Below are 18,959 nucleotides of genomic sequence, written 5' to 3' on the forward strand. Positions count from 1 at the left end.
CCATGTAATAGGTGGTACGATGATGAGTGTACGGATCTTCGCCGACAACTCTGACTCGAATCCCAACATGGCCTACCAAGTGAACCAGACGCATTATGCGAGTATCGTTGTCTAGTTTGCCAAAAGAAACGAAACTTTGTTCACCAAAACGAGGATGAATTACTAAAAAGGATTTTCCGTAATAATTCCAAAGACTTTTGGCAACAATTTCTTGAACTGCACTCCCCCTCACCACTCATAGACACTCAAGTTTGGCACAACTACACTCCCACACTTTATGACATCCCCGACCAGCCCATACCTAATCTCTCACACATACCACAACCTACCTCTTGCACTCTTTTCACTAAGGGGGGCATCAAAGATGCAGTCATGAAGCTTCATAATGGCCAAGCGAAGGATCATGGGGGATTATGCACCGAGTTTGTTGCATACGGGATTGATATCCTAGCCCCTATCCTGGCAAAGCTACTTAATGAAGTTGTTTGTCTCGGCTTCCCACACACTTGGACCCTCAACACTATCACACCTATCCACAAGGCAGGGGATCCCATCGATCCAAGTAACAACAGGATCATTAGATCGAGTATGTCATGTCCAAGATATATGCTTCGGTGCTAGATATGGAGGTCAGTCGCTATGCAGACATGCAAGGGCTCAAAGCAGATGGGCAAGCAGGCTTTCGACGTGACCACGCGACCATGGATCATATCTTGACACAGGAGTATCATAGAGAGGCCAGGACATGGAGACAAAGGGTATATTGCTGCTTTGTGGATTTCCACAAAGCCTTTGATACAGTACCTCGAGCACACCTCATCAGGAGGTTACAGGAGCTGGGGTATGGGCCAGAGATAGTTTGGGCTGTTATGGCACTTTATGAGAGGGTTTCTGGCAAGCTTCGGACGGGGGGCGGATGGACAGATGAGATCCTGAGCACCATTGGGGTCAAACAAGGTTGTCCACTCTCACCGACCTTGTTTGGCCTCTACAAAGACGAGCTTGAGTCTTTTTTGAGGACACTAGGAGGTGCTAGTTGTTCTCTCGCCGGTTACTTGCTCCAGATCCTTTTGTACGCTGATGATGTGGTGCTATAATCCTTGTCCGCTGAGGGGCTCCAAAGACATCTAGATGCACTACTCGCTTTTTACGAGTCTCATGACTTGAGGGTCAACTTGGGTAAAGCCAAGGTTATGATCTTCAACTCCTCCAGAGCAGCCACACACAGAGAGCAGTTTACTTTTGACGGGACACCGGTTGAGATTGTTTCATCATACACGTACTTGGGAGTTTTGTTTTCAGGACCAATCTTCACGATGAGAACCGGCAATGCAAGCCCGCTTGAGTAGAGGTTACGCTTCCCTGGCCCGACTAGGGAGACAGTGTTTCACTCATACTTTCAGGACCCGTGAACCAAGGTTCTTCTTTTCGACTCCTTGGTTTGACCTGCAGGCATGTATGGTAGCAATTGTTGGCGACCAGACCTCTTTGACACAGAGTGGACTCGACTGGAGAGATTACAGGTTCTCCTACTCTCACGGATGATAAGCAACAAGCCATCTGTCCCTCATTAGATCATCCAGGCTGAGTTCGAGGCATCTCCTCTGTAGTTAGAAGCGGCATTCCAGACTATCACTTATCTCTACCGAGTGTGTGCGTACAGATCATGTACCACAAGGTGACCTTGGTTGGCACTAGCAGCTCAGGGTGATCAGAGATGTTGGTATGCATGCACATGCAGGTGGTTTGAGAGATTGGGTTTTCATATAGACAGAACCTGCTTCTAAAAGCGGTTTTATGCACATCCTCGGCTCTAATCCGGATCTGATGGTAGCCACACTTAAGATCTATCTTGCTGAAAATCACGGCTCCATGTAATGCATCTAGCAAATCATCAATCCGAGCCATCGGATACCTGTGCTTAATAGTGATATTATTCAATGCTCTGTAATCTATACAAAGGCGAAACGTATCATCCTTTTTCTTCTTTAATATCACTGGCGAAGCAAAAGGTGAGAAACTTGGTTGAATCTGCCCCAACTTGAGGTATTCTTCCAGTTGTCTACGCACCTCCGCCTCTTCGGTAAAACTCATTCTATAGGGAGGTCTATTTACAGGTTCTGCCCCCGGGATCAGTTCAATCTTATGTTGAACTTTCCGCTCTGGAGGAAACCCATAAGGTAGTTCATCCCTAAAACATTCAAAGAACTTCTCTGTTATAAGATTAGCCAGCTTGACCATCTCACCACTTTGCGTAACATCAGTGCTAGCCGAAGAATCATCCACCGGCTCTACCGATGCTGTGCAAAGGAATAAAAACTCTACTTGAGTCTTTCTGATTTCCATCACGGAAACCAACGGTCCCTGAGGTATATCTTTTTCCCCTTGCAAGACATAAAGCACATCATTCATCTTGAATTGATATACGTGCTTTTTCCAATCAATGGTTGGATTCTTCCTAGAATGCCACGCCATACCCAGGGCTATATCTGCATGAGCAAGCTTGGTCATTTCAAAATCAAGCTTCTCAGCATAGTCCTGAATCCGAAGTTCCAACTGGGTAACCCTTTGGTCCCATACTTCAGTTGAACTTCCATCTGCCATCCTGACTGTATACGCATAGTCAGATGGACTTGTCTTTAATTTCAGCCTCTTCACGAGCTTGGAGTTAATCACATTGTGAGTTGACGCCGAGTCAAACAACACAATGACATCATGACTGGCCACTTGCCCTTTCATTTTAATTAACTCCGTATCATTAAAGGCCGTATACCCCGTTGCTGCAGGCCTAGATAGGATGTTATCAGGTGCACTCGTCACTAACTTAACAAACAAGGTACTAACCTCTGAGAAGGTCCCGCCAGTTGCGTCTGCATATGTTCCGCATTGAGACTCTCCTGCATTTCTACGTCGCATTCAGATATTATCATATTAGCCGTGCGACGGTCTTTATTCAGTGGACAATCCTTCCACTGATGTCGTTGAAGGCAGCCGAAGCACAATCCTTCTTTTCTAGCTTTCTCTTTTTGTTCAGGGGTCAACGAGGACTTTGACCAAGCCCGGGCTGCCATTGGAGTTATTTTCCTTTTCACCCCAACGGTGGTACTTGTTTTTACTGGTCCCTCAACCGGCTTCACCTGCTTGGTTTGGCCACTTGGCTGCGAGACACTTGTCTTTGAAACCCATTTCCTCTGAAATCCCCCTTTTCTCGAGTGCTCATACTGAGTCCCTGCCTGCACAAATCCACCTGATCTGCCTCTGGCATCCTCATAGTTCAGGGCTACTGCTATAGATTTATCTAGTGTAGTCACATATTTAGCCCGAACTTCCATTTTGATCTTGTCGTTCAGTCCATAGATATAGTCCTTTAACTGAACCGACATAGGGAGAGGGTCTGTTATTTTCATGACACATTCCCTGAATTTGTCAGTGTACTCTGCCACTGACAAGCTCCTCTGACAAAGATTTCTATAAGCATCCCAAGGTCGGGATTCTTCATCAGGTGGGAGAAAGTGTTTCTTGAATTCAGCTTTAAACCCTTCCCAGGTGGTTGGAGCAACTTGATCCTTCTGTTGCTTTATCCACCATCTGTGCGCTGCCTCAATAAACAGGTGTGTGGCCTAGCGGATTTTCTTTAGATCGGATCTAATCTCACAAATGGCGAAGGCTTCTTCCCACTTGTGTAACCAAACCTCGATCACATCAGAGCTGCACTCGGTCATCCGACCAGCGTACTTCTCCGGTCTATAATTAGCGATATTAGGCACTTTGACCCTTGCGCGCTCTAAGGAATGTACACTAGGCTCTGGCTCTGCTGGAGCTTTGCCCTTATCAATCCTAGACGGTCTAGCCGACAAGGCTTGCACCATCTCCCTGATCTCATTTTGACCAGCATTCACTTGAAGCTGCTGGTTCATAATCTGCTGTAAAGCATCCTCTAATATCGAAATCCTACCAATCAATGTAGGTGCTGCATGATGTGACATCTGTTGTGTAGACTGCACTCTAGACTCACTAGGATTCACCCTTGAATTCTGCCCTTCTGCCTCCATAGTTCCACAATGGAAGATGGGATTTTTTTTTTTTTCTTCTCTTTTTTTTTCAGTCTTATCTAAAACCCAAATAACCAATATATACACCCTTCACTTCTGTTCTGCTTTCCTGGTTTTTTTTTTTTTTCTACAGTGCAGAAATAACAGGACCAATTGAAAACAAAAAACTGTACGGGGGAAAGAGCTCCCTGATTTCTCCTCGAAGCATCAATTGAACTCCCTTGTTAAAGATACCGAGCGCCCGATGTAGCTCCAACGTTATATCCAAGCAAAGCCCCACCAATGGCTGGAAAGAAATAGCGAAAAAAATTGCGGAAGCCCACTCAATGACTCAGCATCATCGCTACCACCGATGGACAGCCTGTCGTCACTCGCCTGTGTCTTTCTGGAAGATGAAGTAATCAGACGTTGCGGAGCCCAGGCTGGCGTTGCCTCACGAGAGAAACTGGGCAGCCCAGTTGGTGGAGGTCCAAGCCCGAAACGATGGCTCAGCAATAGACCTGCATCTCCAGAGTCGCCCTTTATTTGCGCACGCAGGGGTGCCGGCGGTTGCTCCGAGCCTACTTTCTTTTACCCCTCTCTTGGACGGCTTATCCCATTCAGCACGTCAGCTTTCCGTCGATCTCTACGTAGCCTCACCTAGCGCCGATCAGTTCCGTCCATCTTTGATGCCATGTCAAGTCTGGAACTTGCGACGGCTCTTTAGTTCTTCTGTGACCTCCCAATATCAAAGCTTGTTCTCAGAAAGGGCACGGCTTTCGTCGCCTACAAACGCCTCATGACCACGCTTTTTGACCTTAACGGAGCTCGTCGCTGGTCGCAGGATTCTCCCTCTTGCCCGTCAACCTAGTGATCATCTTGCGTAGCACTTCCCGGACAATTGAAAACAACGCACACCTTCCAAGCACTAGGCTTTGTCCTGGATTGTCAGCCCCTTAAGAAAGGGCCTGATCCTGAGCTCTGATACCAATTGTCAAAAAACTCTATCTCTAATTTACGAAGCTCTATTCCATACGTGGATACACTCACGGGCGATGGCATACAATTTTTCCACCCAGCCAAATTCTCAAGGATAGTAAATCGTCAGATACGTATATTCCTTCGTTATTTTCCTTCATACTTATCCATGAGACCCTCAATTCCCTAGATAGTTCTCCTTGCCAAATGTCATCATTATAGCCTCTCCACTTGGTGCACCTTTTTACCCCTCTCTTGGGGCACATTAAAAACCACTTGCCCCTTGGCATTATTGCACATTTAGGTGCACCTAGGCCTTAGCACTCAGAACTATCTAGTCAATGCCATTCCGCCCTCACCTAGGACCTTGGCAGTTACTTCTCTTGACCATTTCAATTACGCACATTAACTATTACAAAAGTTGGTCATCTAAGAGAAAATGCCCACCGATCTATCCAAGGTCATGCTATCCCGGCTAGAGCATAACACCTTGGATACTTATGTGTCATCGCACCGACTCTGTATCGAGAGCGGGTGTGCAAAGGGGATACCCAAGGAGAGTCGTATCTGCACATTGTGTGAGCGCCATGAGGTGGAGTTAGAGGAGCACTTTCTTTTTCGTTGCCTAGTCTACTATGAGATTTGTGGACGATACCATTGCCTTTTCAGAGACGAATTAGAGAGCCTCTCCAGACGACTCCTATACCCAGACCAAAGATGCTTGGCAGCTTTTGTTCACGAGGCGGTCCGACATAGAGATCGTCTCATCAGATCGAGGAGACAGGAGTAGGAGACCGTGCCCGGCCCATCCCAAAGTACGATCACAAAGTTCTTCTAGGATAAGCAAGTTGCTATCTCAGTCATGATTAGCAAGAGAGGCAGAGACCCTAAGACTGAGATGCGACACACCAGGCAGAGGACAGACACACAGATCACACTCATTTACATCTCCTCTCTCTTCAGGCCTGGGGTGCAATCGACCGGAGTTACAGTGGCGCTCATCAGACGTCGGGTAGCGGCCAAGAGGGCACGACAGGTTACTCATCCAGATAGAAGATAGCGATCCATTACAGGCTTCCTGCCAGCACTGCCTAGTCCGCGTTGGGTGTATCTTGATTTTTAGGACTTAAAGAGTCGTCTCCTACATAGCCTAGGAGTCTCATGCCTACCTTCCATTCCTCTATGGGGATTTTTACCCCAATGTGAGCCTTCACTTCATCTCGTGGAAAGAGGGCATGGGGGCAGCAAGAAACATAATACACGATCAGCTTGGGCTCTTACTTTAATGTGTTGCCTGCACATTGGCTTCTAAGAGGTGTTACACTTCACTTTCGGGCAGTTGCGTCGGGAGCAAATGATCAATGGAATTGAAAGTGATAAGAGAAGTTTAGAAGGAATATGGATGGAATGACACACGTAGGCATATTTTGAAGTATGTCTGTGTCGCATAGTGCTTCCTATGAGTGGTAAATGTCTCTAACATGGATTCATATCACAAGATAGTGGATATATGATCACGATAGGGCTGCCATAGAGTAGGTTGGGCAAAGAATGTTGTGCAAGTTATCACAAACAATGGGTCGAACTGCAAGGCCTTGGTTGAAATTATATTATGAGAGATTGCAGGACCTAGAGGTTATGGCGAAGCTTCCAAGGATGAGCGAGATTATTGATCAAGCTTTACTAATCATATGCTTTATCACCTGAAAGCTCCTTGCTCACCATTGTTTGTAGATGGTACAAGTATGATTTGGTGAAGCCAGCAAAGGAATTTGTTTGGGGACATGTTCTTGTTTTGTTGAAGTACGCTACGATCATCTATGAAGCAAGTACTTGACTGTTGGAAAGGTCACCTCCCCATCTGTACGCCCCCATATGAGGAGAGTGTCACGGGGGCGTGAAATTCTAAGTACTTTAATGTACTACAAGACCGTGATAACTTTGGTTTTAAAAGTCCAAGCGTGGGCTTAATAATGTGTAATTAAACGCGGCATGGTGCCTAGCACATAAGCGTAATTAATCCCTAGGCCCAAAGGCATTCCAAGGAATTAAAAGAGTGGTTGTTGGGAAATGATGACGTGGCATTTTTAATGGGCCCCCTAGAGGGCCATGTACCTTCAGTGGCCCCCCTAGAGTTCCAGGTGGCTCTAGTGCCTTCTACATGCTCCTTTGCCATTCCTGGACCTTCCTGGGCCTTCTAAACTTCACATGTGTGGTTTTCTCTCTCATCTTCTCCCTTTGTTGAGATTTTGGACTGGTTTTTCAGCCTCCTTCAGCTGAATTCCGTTTTTCTTCATAGACAAACTTACCCCCATATTGTCTTCATCATTAGAGTCTAGTGGAAGCCACCGGCCATTTGTTTTCTTCTAGCGCTTGTACTGAAAAGCTAAATACAACATTTGGCGTGATAGATGGTATCTAATAACCACATTGTCTTCACATGTGTGACATTGAAACACATCACCCTTTTGGTCACCTGACCTAGTTCCCCAATTCATCCCATGTAAATCTTCAAGAGCATTTTCATCTACATGCTTGCAAGACCACATACTTTTTGTTCTATGCATATGTATATTTTGAAATAAAGAAGAAAATATGTGCAGAGGCATAAACCAAGATAACTGTATATAAGCATGGGATGAGCTCAATCTCATATTGAGCAGCTTTGTGGAGAGTAGGTACATCACTTGACATTAGAGATCGCATACGGTAGCAAATGTCAGAAAACATAGGAAATTCTATCCTAGTGAATACATTCCCGCCAATTTTGGTTGAAAAGCTCAACAAAATTTCTAAGAGAGATCTATAAACTCACCAAAATTTGGGAGAACTCTAGAAGGTCACCATAAAAAGCTCACCAAAAATCACACTTGCACACATGTACATATGTACATACACACATACATTATATATATACATATATACATGTGTGTGTGTGTGTGTAGGGCCGGTGTCGATAGTGTTACAAGATGGTTTTCAGCACCGCACAGTAGCGAGCTATGGTCTATCAAAAGACATTAATAGGTTATGGGAAAGCATGCCATCGGGGTATTAAGTCGGATATCTATGGCAATGACATTGAGCATAGTATGGGATCACATAGGTTGGCTATGGATGTTATTTCTCCGTGCAATAGAGTATGGCGACGTGGACCTTGGAGTCCCAAGCTCAAAGAATGATGACGTGATAGATTAGTGCCACGTGGCTCAATGTTGAAACAACACATGGTAGGCTATGAGATTGGCATGTAGGTGTGCATTTTAAAAAAACATTTGTAGTATTTCTTGTTTTTTTTAAATTTGCCTCTATGCCTTTCTTGCTTAGACTTATACCGAAAGGGGCGCCACGGTGTTTGGGGCCAATCGGGTGCACTTGTCTATGTCTGTTGAGCAGGGGCATTCTAGCCTCCATCCCTTTTTCAGTGGTTTTGTTTGTGAACAAATGGGTAAATGCCAAATGGTGATCATGCAATGGTTAATGGTTGTGATATATGCTTTGTGAGCTGTAAATAAGTGCTGAAGTGATTAAAGGTTTAGTTCCACTGCCCTCTGAGTGATTAGAGGCCGGTTTCATTGGTTCCATTGCCGGGATACCACACACTCTTTCTCAAGAGGTGGGCCTCGGTAGTTTGGTGGAAGGATATCTTTGCTGCACTTTTTGACAGCTGAATATTACAACCATAAACATGGTGAGTACCCATGAGCAAGAGAGCTCCACAACTCCTCAAAGGAGAAGGCAGGAAAGCCTTAATGATCCAGCTAGTGTACAGCTGCAGGAAGCACAACAAATGCCTTTTGAGCAGGCCACACATGAAGCTACAACTGAGTTCAACGGTGATACTAGTTCTAGCAGTGAGTCAGATGATGCTACTATGTTGAATGCACAGCTTGCAAGTGCAGTGACTGCTTTGACTCAGCTGGCTCAAAATTTGGCTCAGATTGTGCAAACAAATGCCAAGAAGAAGAAGAAATCAAGAAATCACAAGCACGGAAAGAGTGAGTACACACATGCATCAGCTTCTCATGGCGGACCGCACACTCATGCATCAGTTTCCCATGAGGGACAGCCATCAAAAATGACTCAGAAAGTGACTTCCAAGAGAGAGGAATCGCCCAAAAGAGCACTTGAGAAAGAGGTACAAAAAGTACATCCAGTGCAACAGTATGAGCAGCCAGCACAAGGCCTTGGTTTGGGTATTTCTACTCCTCAAAATAATAATGCGCAGTCCATAAATGTGGCTCAACCACCTCAGCCATATTTGAGGCAGCAACCTGAATATTTTGGTACAGATTCTATCTTTGATGCTATGTTGATTTCACCGCCAATTGGGCATAGAAAGCAAGCCATGTATGACAATGTGGGAATGCAGCCAGGCATGCAAGCCACAGCATATGCTCCCATGCCTAATGTTCAGCCAAGCATGGCTCTCCCTAGTGAAGGGAATGCTGCAAATATACAGCCATCTTTGGGACAGCCAATATCAAATGTATATAAAGAATTTAAGGATGGTGGTTCTCATGTCAAGTTTGATACATATAATGGAGTACAGGACAGGTACAAAGCCCTCACATTCCTTCAACAGTTTGATGCTGCATTTCTTGGGGGTTTGTTTACAGAAGCATCCAAGATGAGGAAGGTTGCCACATTTTTGAAAGGCAATGCACTTAAGTGGTACACCAACCTTATGCTTCATGGGGATGCACCTACTACTTGGCTGGAATTTAAGCAAGTATTCTCTTCTACTTGGCTTACTCCAACTTTTGAAGTTGAAGTACTTTCACACTGGCATGACTTGTCATACAAACTTTGTAAGAATCTTGATGATTACACCCAGAGGTTTTGGGATGTTTTGCTGCCATTGAGCTCTTACAGGCATGTTTCTTTGAAAGAGCAAATAGAGAGGTACTGTTGTGGATTGCCTAGTGAGCTACGTGATTATTGCATCAAAACCAAGGTGGGTTCTATGACTCAATTAATTGAGAATGCAAGGACAGCATATGCATGGATGCAGGAGAAGAATTTGGGCTTTATGGACAGCAAGAAAGAAGACAACAAACGGGCTGCCAAACACCAGGATAAGGACATCAAATCTGAAAATAAAAATCATGGCAAACGACCGTTTCAAAAGGGAGGAAAAGCCCAATTCAAAGCTGGTCAAAGGCGTGGACAGCCTAATAAACAGCCCCGTACCAAGTTATCTGATGAAGAGAAAAAGTCACTCATGGAGCAAAACAAATGTTTTATATGCAAAGGAGAGGGACACCGCTCTTATGATTGCCCATTCAAGAAAAGAGACAGGTCAGATGATGATAAGAATGGTGATAAACAGGCTGATCGGAAGGGCAAAAAGCCTAAACCTTCTGCAGGACTTCTTCCAGATGTGATTGGGAGTTTGCCACATGCACACGATGAAGAGGAAATGAAAAAGACTGAGATGTGCAGAGCATGGGGAAAAATCAGAAATCAGAATTGTTTGTTTTTCTTTGATTCTGGGGCAAAGGCAAATTTCATAACTCCTGATATGGCAGGAAGGCTTGGCATCGAGCCTGAGGAAATGGGGCCATCCGGCATGTGTGATATGGCCAACCCTGAACTCAACACACCTGTCACTCCTATCATTGGCAAGTTGAGGATGCATATCCAGGGATATCAGGATGCAGAGGACTTCTACATTATGCCTTTGCCAGAGTGTGATGCTTTGCTTGGGATGCCTTGGATGTACAGGGTGGGGGCTGATGTGCAGATGAGAAACAAGAAGATTTCTTTAACTCATAGAGGCAAAAATCATGTACTTGATGTAAAGTTGAAAGGGGAGTCCATCCCTATAGTTTCAGCTTCTTGTATTTCCAATGTAATAAAGCATCATATTTCAGCGTACTTGATTTTTGTCAAAGAGGACAGCCAACCAGTTCAAGAAGGCTCTACTCTTTCTGCTTTAGATAGAGAAAGGGCTGCTTTTATTTCAGATTTTCAAGATTGTTTCTCAGATGCACTTCCTCAAGAATTACCTCCCAAGAGGCCCGAGGATCATCAAATTGATATAATTCCAGGAAGCTCACCACCTAATATACCTCCCTATCGTGTCAGTAAGGCACAACAGGAAGAGATAATGTCACAAGTGAAGGAACTCTTGGAAAAGGAATTAATACAGCCAAGTAATTCTCCTTACTGTTCCCCTGTGTTGCTTGTGCAAAAGAAGGATGGCAGTTGGAGAATGTGTATTGATTATAGGGCTTTGAATAAAGTCACAATTAAGAACCGTTTTCCAATTCCACGCATTGATGATATATTGGATCGGTTGGAAGGTTCCTCAATGTTCAGTCGTATTGACCTTAAAAGTGGATATCATCAGATAAGGATACGGCCTGAAGATGTCTACAAGACTGCCTTCCGCACTTCATTTGGCTTATATGAGTTCCTTGTGATGCCTTTTGGTTTGACTAATGCACCTGCCACTTTCAATGAATGATGGACAGAATTTTTAGAGCACACAGAAAGTTTGTGGGCACTTTCTTCGATGACATCATTGTGTTCTCTAAAAATGAGCAGGAGCACAGGAAACACCTCACTATTGTGTTTCAAGAGTTGAAAAGACACAAGCTATTAATAAACACCAAGAAAAGTGAGTTCTTTATGCATGAGATTCATTTTCTCGGTCATATAGTGTCAAAGGATGGAGTCAAGATGGATCCTGCAAAAGTTGAGGCCATAAGGAGTTGGCCAATTTTGAAAAATCTGCATGAAGTCAGAAGCTTTCTTGGGTTGTGTTCATACTATCGGAGGTTTATAAAGTACTTTGCAGAAATTGCTTCTCCCTTGCATGCTTTACAAAAGAAAGCTGTACCGTTTCGGTGGGGACCAAAGGAAAATGCAGCTTTTGAAGAGCTGAAGCAAAAATTGTGTTCTGAACCCGTTATTATCTTGCCACAGATCTTGCAAAACCCTTCGCTGTAACTTGTGATGCATGTGGGAACAGCATAGGAGGCACTTTGATGCAGGATGGCAGAGTGGTTGCATATGAGAGTAGAGTTCTCAAAGATGCTGAATTGTACTTGCAGATATATGAGAAGGAAATGTTAGCAGTGATACATGCTTTGACCACATGGAAACATTACCTTCTTGGAGCTGATTTTTATGTGCAGACAGATCATCAGTCACTTAGATATTTTCTCACGCAGAGAAAATTATCTGAAAAGCACATGAGATGGGCTAACTTCCTCTCAATGTTTCATTTTCAAATTGTACATGTGCCGGGTAACAAAAATGTCATGGCTGATGCACTTTCCAGGAAACCACAGCCTGAAGCAGTCTCCAAGAAACCCAGTGTTTCAGCAGTGAGCATTGCTTATAACAATGTGTTAGATGTGATGAAAGATCAGTATGTTAATGATGCTGATTTTTCAACTATTTATGAAAGAGGGTTTCATTTTGATGCATGGACGACTCTGTGTCACTGATCAAATGCGAAAGAAAGTCATAATGGAAAGTCATGCTCCTCCATATGCAGGACATAGGGGAATTACAGCAACAATTACAGCAGTGGAGCAATACTTTTATTGGCCATCTTTGAGGAAAGATGTGGAAGAATATGTGAGAACATGCATGGTTTGTCAGAAAGTAAAGTTTGACAGGCAGAAGGCACCTGGGTTGTTACACCCTTTGCCAATTCCGGATAGACCATGGCAAAGCATAACTATGGATTTTGTGTTTGATCTTCCACGTACTCCTACTGGACATGATGGATTGTGGACAATAATTTGCAGGTTTAGCAAACAAGCCCACTTTGTGCCAGTAAGAAAGAAAATTACAGCAGATCAAATGGCCAAATTGTTTTTGCAGCATGTCTTCAAGTATCACGGGATGCCTGAATCCATAATCAGTGATAGAGATCCGAGGATGACCAGCCTCTTTTGGAGAGAACTGTTTGAAAATATGGGCACTACGCTGAATTTTTCGTCATCTTTTCACCCTCAGTCTGATGGACAATCGGAGCAGGAAAACTCTACCATCTTGGATATGTTTAAATGCTATGTCTCAGACCACAAAAGCAAATGGGAGCATTATTTGCCTTTGCTGGAATATGCTTACAATAATACGGTGCACACATCCACAGGTAAAGCACCTTTTGAAATAGTGGAAGGTGCCAGGAAGATACCTCCCATTTTGCATACAAAAGAGAAAATCTTCGAAGCTGATCGTTTTGTGGAAAGCCTTGAAGAGGCTTACAAGAAGATCAAATATGCCTTGCAAAGAAGTCAAGACAAACAGAAAAGAGCAGCAGATAAGCACCGCAGGGAATTGGTATTCACAGAAGGTGATTGGGTTTTGCTGCGTTTTCAGAAGGCAAGGCTGAAAAATAAGAAAGGCAAGGAAAGGTTGTACACAAAGCTGAACATGCGTTACTATGGTCCTTTCCAAGTTTCTGAAAAGATAAACGAGGTAGCTTACAGGCTGAAGTTGCCTCCGCATTGGAAGATACATAATGCCTTTCATGTGAGTTTATTGAAGCAATATCATGGAGATATTCCCGAGGATGTACCTGATGAGGTGCAGCCTGAAGTGGAAGAACAGGATGAACTTCTGGTCCCAGAGCAGATTCTGGCACACAGAGATAGAAAGCTCAAGGGTAAAGTTATCCGTCGCTACTTGGTAAAATTTCAAAATTACCCATCACTTGATGCGAAATGAATGGAGGAAGGTGAACTGGCAGATTCACCTGGGATATTGCAGCTTTACCTTGATGCTTTCCAATTAGAGCCGACTGCGGTCCGGGCTCCTGCAGGTAGTTCAGCAGAGCGAGCGTCTGGAGCATTACCTGATGTTCGAGAGGGAGGTAAAGGCAAGGAAAGGTTGTACACAAAGCTGAACATGCGTTACTATGGTCCTTTCCAGGTTTCTGAAAAGATAAACGAGGTAGCTTACAGGCTGAAGTTGCCTCCGCATTGGAAGATACATAATGCCTTTCATGTGAGTTTATTGAAGCAATATCATGGAGATATTCCCGAGGATGTACCTGATGAGGTGCAGCCTGAAGTGGAAGAACAGGATGAACTTCTGGTCCCAGAGCAGATTCTGGCACACAGAGATAGAAAGCTCGAGGGTAAAGTTATCCGTCGCTACTTGGTAAAATTTCAAAATTACCCATCACTTGATGCGAAATGGATGGAGGAAGGTGAACTGGCAGATTCACCTGGGATATTGCAGCTTTACCTTGATGCTTTCCAATTAGAGCCGACTGCGGTCCGGGCTCCTACAGGTAGTTCAGCAGAGCGAGCGTCTGGAGCATTACCTGATGTTCGAGAGGGGGGTAGCACCTCCACTCCCTCAGTACAGACGGGCTCACTGTGATTTCATGAGGTCGCTTGATGACACTGTATGTTTCATCCGAGATACTAAGCTGACAGTATTTCTGCTGTGAGACTTCATGATATTGATGCATCTTGACTATTGATCGCCGAGGATCACATAGATTTTGAGCAGTATATATGGATGGATGCATGCCTCTCCTAGCCATATTTTCACTGTCTCTGTATACTATAGCTGCGGCTTTCTTGTATACTCTTTTATGCTATATTTCATGCTCGCTCCTGTGTTTTGGGGCAGCAAACTGTGGTTTGCTGTTTCAAGAGAGGGGTATGTCACGGGGGCGTGAAATTCTAAGTACTTTAATGTACTACAAGACCGTGATAACTTTGGTTTTAAAAGTCCAAGCGTGGGCTTAATAATGTGTAATTAAACGCGGCATGGTGCCTAGCACATCAGCGTAATTAATCCCTAGGCCCAAAGGCATTCCAAGGAATTAAAATAGTGGTTGATGGGAAATGATGACGTGGCATTTTTAATGGGCCCCCTAGAGGGCCATGTACCTTCAGTGGCCCCCCTAGAGTTCCAGGTGGCTCTAGTGCCTTCTACATGCTCCTTTGCCATTCCTTTGTTGAGATTTTGGACTGGTTTTTCAGCCTCCTTCAGCTGAATTCCGTTTTTCTTCATAACTCCTCACCCGTTTGGATTCCTCGACTTCCGTTTGGGCCGATGGCTTCCCCTCTGCCTCCCCTTCGTAGTGATATGCTTTTCCCTCCGTGCGTTTGGTAGAACGGGCAGAGCTGAGCACTTCTTTTGCTGGTCGAATTTGCAAAAGTGGCTTTTTCTGGACCTTTTTTTTTCTTCTACCGCCTCCTGGGCCTCTCCTCTTGCAAAGCTACAGCTTTCTGTTGAATTTCGAGTGGTCCGACGCGCTGGTTAACTGGTTTTTCTCAGTTTTGGAGGACTTTCCGGCGATGAAACTTCTCCAAAACCTTCTCAATGCATTCCTCTCTGAAGCACGCTTCTTTTGAGCCCAAGAACTCCCACTTCTTCGCGACAGAAGTGCTTCTTTTCGCATTTTTCAGTGGAATTCTTGCTGGTCGGCTCTTGTAAATGCTCTTTCTTCATGCCTTTGCACTCCTCTTTGGCTGAGAATGCAATTGGGCATTGGCTACTATGTCCTCTTGGCGATTGAGGACTTGGTTCGAGTTTTCAGGGCTTGGTGAGTTGTGATTTTGCTATTGCAATTTCTTTTTGCCATAAGCTATTGGTTGGCCTTGTGTGCCGCCTCTTTCTTGGCTCGCAGGTGCCCAGGCAGAGCTACATGAGTCATTCTTTGGTTGGGTACTTTGCTGATTTTATTTTGGAGCTTTGAAAAGCTTTGTGAATGCCATCTAGAAACCACTCAAAGAGAGTGCAGCTGGGGTGCAGTGTGATTGCATCTGGACAGCCAATGGAATTGCACTCGGAAAAGAGAATGCCTTTGGGTTAAGCCTACGGGTTAAGTGCACTTATGTGATGGTGTTATATGCTTGAAAGCCTTGTGAAGGCTTAGTGAATTGGGGCTGCGTGCTCAGTTGCAGGGAAGGTCTCCCAGATGCAACTTGTAATCATTTCACTGTGAAATATAAAGAAATACCGAAAGGGGCGCCACGGTGTTTGGGGCCAATCGGGTGCACTTGTCTATGTCTGTTGAGCAGGGGCATTCTAGCCTCCATCCCTTTTTCAGTGGTTTTGTTTGTGAACAAATGGGTAAATGCCAAATGGTGATCATGCAATGGTTAATGGTTGTGATATATGCTTTGTGAGCTGTAAATAACTGCTGAAGTGATTAGAGGTTTAGTTCCACTGCCCTCTGAGTGATTAGAGGCCGGTTTCAGAGAGCATGGGGGGGGCGAACCTAGGTTCTGAGAGAAGGCCACATGGGCAGCACTATGGCTGCCATGGGGGCAAAGATCACAGAAAGAAAAGAGAAATACCTGGAGCTCTAGAGGCTGCCTCAGATGGCAAGACTATGCAGGATGGATTGTGAGGGCAACAGCCCCTGGATCTAGGCCTGGCAAGAGGCGCCACATGGCTGAGAGGCTCTGGACAACAGGTGACAGCATGGCGAGGGCTATGAGCAGGGTCTTGCTCGGCAAACAGGCCCTGGAAGCAGGCCATACATAGGCGGATCAGGAGCAGCTACCAGGCACTGGGCAGGCCATGGGCCTGCAATAGGCTCCAACTGTGACAAGGCAGCAGCCCAAAAGGGCCTGGCATAGCCCTTATATAGGGCTGGTTGGACCAGCCAACCAAATCAGCCAGCAAGCCAGCGGCCCATTAGGGCTGACTGGTCGGTATTTTGACAGCCCCTTGGGGCCTATAAAAGGAGGGCCTTTGTGCCCTCATATCTCATCACCAGGAGCAGCCAACACAGAGCAGATAGGAGCAGCTCTGTACGAGACAGATAACACACCCCTGATCTTGCTTTTTTAGCATCAGGTCTACAACTTGGATATGGATGAGGGAGATTCGGTACATGACCACTTGACGAAGGTCCAGCAGGCTAATGGTATTAAAGCCGTGTTTATGGTTATTTGTCTTTGTGATAAAGAGGGTTGCATGATGAGTCTTTTAGAAAAACTAAGATCCCTTCAGCTAGTTTCTCCATGCAGTGGAAATAGAAATGATATGGTGTATGCAACTCTGCTGCACTCTCCAGGCCATCTTCTGGAATTGCTGTACTCTTCTAGGTCTGCAACACTGGTGCTGCTGACCACTTATGTTTGCTACTTCTGCCAGCCTGCTGTAGACCTTCCGCACTTTCATTTATAATTTGGCAGCCATTGTATGGCTGTGTCTGTCGCTGTCCTGCCTCAGCCCATTGGCCCTTGTCGAAAGGCCCATGGCTGGCTTCACAGTGCCCCCTTTGTCAGCTCTACATTTTGGACTGTGCAGCGGCCCACATGGCAGCCTATAGTGCTGCCCAAGTGGCTGTAATGTGGATGTTCCTTTCCACCAGATCTACCCATGTGGCATCTTCTTCTCATGCCTACACAATATCCTCTCAGACTCCCCCATCCTATGTAGGTACCATATCCCAATGCTCTCCTCATTTGGGGCTTACAAGTGGGACAATTGATCCTGTTTTCCAACACCCTCTCATTGTCACAGTAATGACCCAAGACGTATCCACTCCATTGGCTCCCTTTCAAAAGCTCTCAGAAACAGATTAAGGAATCGTTCAAGCCAAATATAGAATCTTTGGCTTCAACAAACAGCAGTAAACGTTCAGACATCTTCATCACTATTTCTCAAAATTTATGATTATACTCCACTACTGATAAGTTACTCTGCTTTCATGTGCCTTGGGACACGATACCTGCTGTATCGATCGAACTTCCGATACTATGGGGTTCATACGAGAATTGTAATCTTCTCCTTCCATTTCCAAGTGGTCATACCCTTCCATATCTATAAGGTTTTGACTTTTCTAGTGTTGGTTTGGTTCCTTTTTAAATAAATTTACTTGTTCGCTTGCCTACCTGGTGATATCACTTTATCCATGGTATATGCACTGTGAGACTTTACCATCTTAACATGGTAGTGGCATCTTTCTGTAGAAGAATCATCTCAGCTTGGAGCTGAACTTGTAATCATTTTCTCTGATCCGTTAATACATAAAACCACTTGCTGTCATGTAAAGCAAATGGATATGCATCATTAAGTTGGCCTATACCAAATACATCTTTCACCTGTTTAACCCACTAGGACATGCATGCATGAGGTCGATGCACGCATGTGAACGCTAACACCAAGCAATTTGAGGGATGGACCCAAGCAATAAGATATGGAGTAGGCAAATAAAGCACGTATATGAAGGCCATCACAAAAAGATAAGACAATAAGCAAGGGAGAATGTCCAAAGATGGCCTTCAAATCACAGTACCTCATAACATACCAAGTGTTGATAAATTGAGCCAGTGGCATAATGAGAGCTGAGTCACACGGGAGAATAGGGCAATGCACGTTGAGTGCTACAGCAGCCACCAAACGAGTTCAAAGGGCCAGAGACACTCCATCAACAAAGCAATAAAGACCAATTGAGAGAGTCTGGCCTATACCTAGATGAATCCAGGAACATTCCCAAACTCAATCCTCTAAAAACACAACATAGTGCAGTTTCAATCTCATGATAGTCACTCATCTCTATCCCTATCTCTATATTTTTAAAAGAGAAGGTGCCATGTGGCAAGCAAAGGAAGACCCTTACTTGCACTCAGGTACTCCACGTGGCACTCAAGAGAAGTGCCTGTTTTTGGGTGCCATGGCTGCACGTTTTGAACTCGTAGTTTTTCCCGCCCAAAAAAAAAACTCCTTTTCTTTTGCTCCCTTTCTTCTTCTTGCTATTGCTTCTTTCCTGCCGTTGCTTCTCTCTGTGGGCACTGTATGCTCTATGATCATTTTCCCTCCTCAAGGAGAGACGCAATTTCTGCAATCCCACCGTCTCCCTTTGCATCGCAGCTCATGAAAAATCCAAAGCTTGAAAGGTCATGGTGATCACTTATGTGGACACTTATCTGGTGATGCTCTCACAGTCCATAGCGTTAAACAATTGGTACCCTATGGAAAAAAAGTTTCATGGGCAATCACCAAAATGCAAAG

General features: G+C 44.8%; 1 protein-coding gene across 1 annotated transcript in view; it reads right to left on the minus strand.

The window, feature by feature from the left end:
* Positions 1-18,959, minus strand: part of LOC147890866 (large ribosomal subunit protein uL18c-like) — a 42,808-nt gene that overhangs the window by 23,169 nt on the left and 680 nt on the right. The gene's annotated exons all lie outside the window — the stretch shown is intronic.

This window comes from Dipteris shenzhenensis, chromosome 18 (genome assembly GCF_047967505.1).
Source record: "Dipteris shenzhenensis isolate YYH24624 ecotype China chromosome 18, Dip_SZ_1.0, whole genome shotgun sequence".
NCBI lineage: Eukaryota > Viridiplantae > Streptophyta > Polypodiopsida > Gleicheniales > Dipteridaceae > Dipteris > Dipteris shenzhenensis.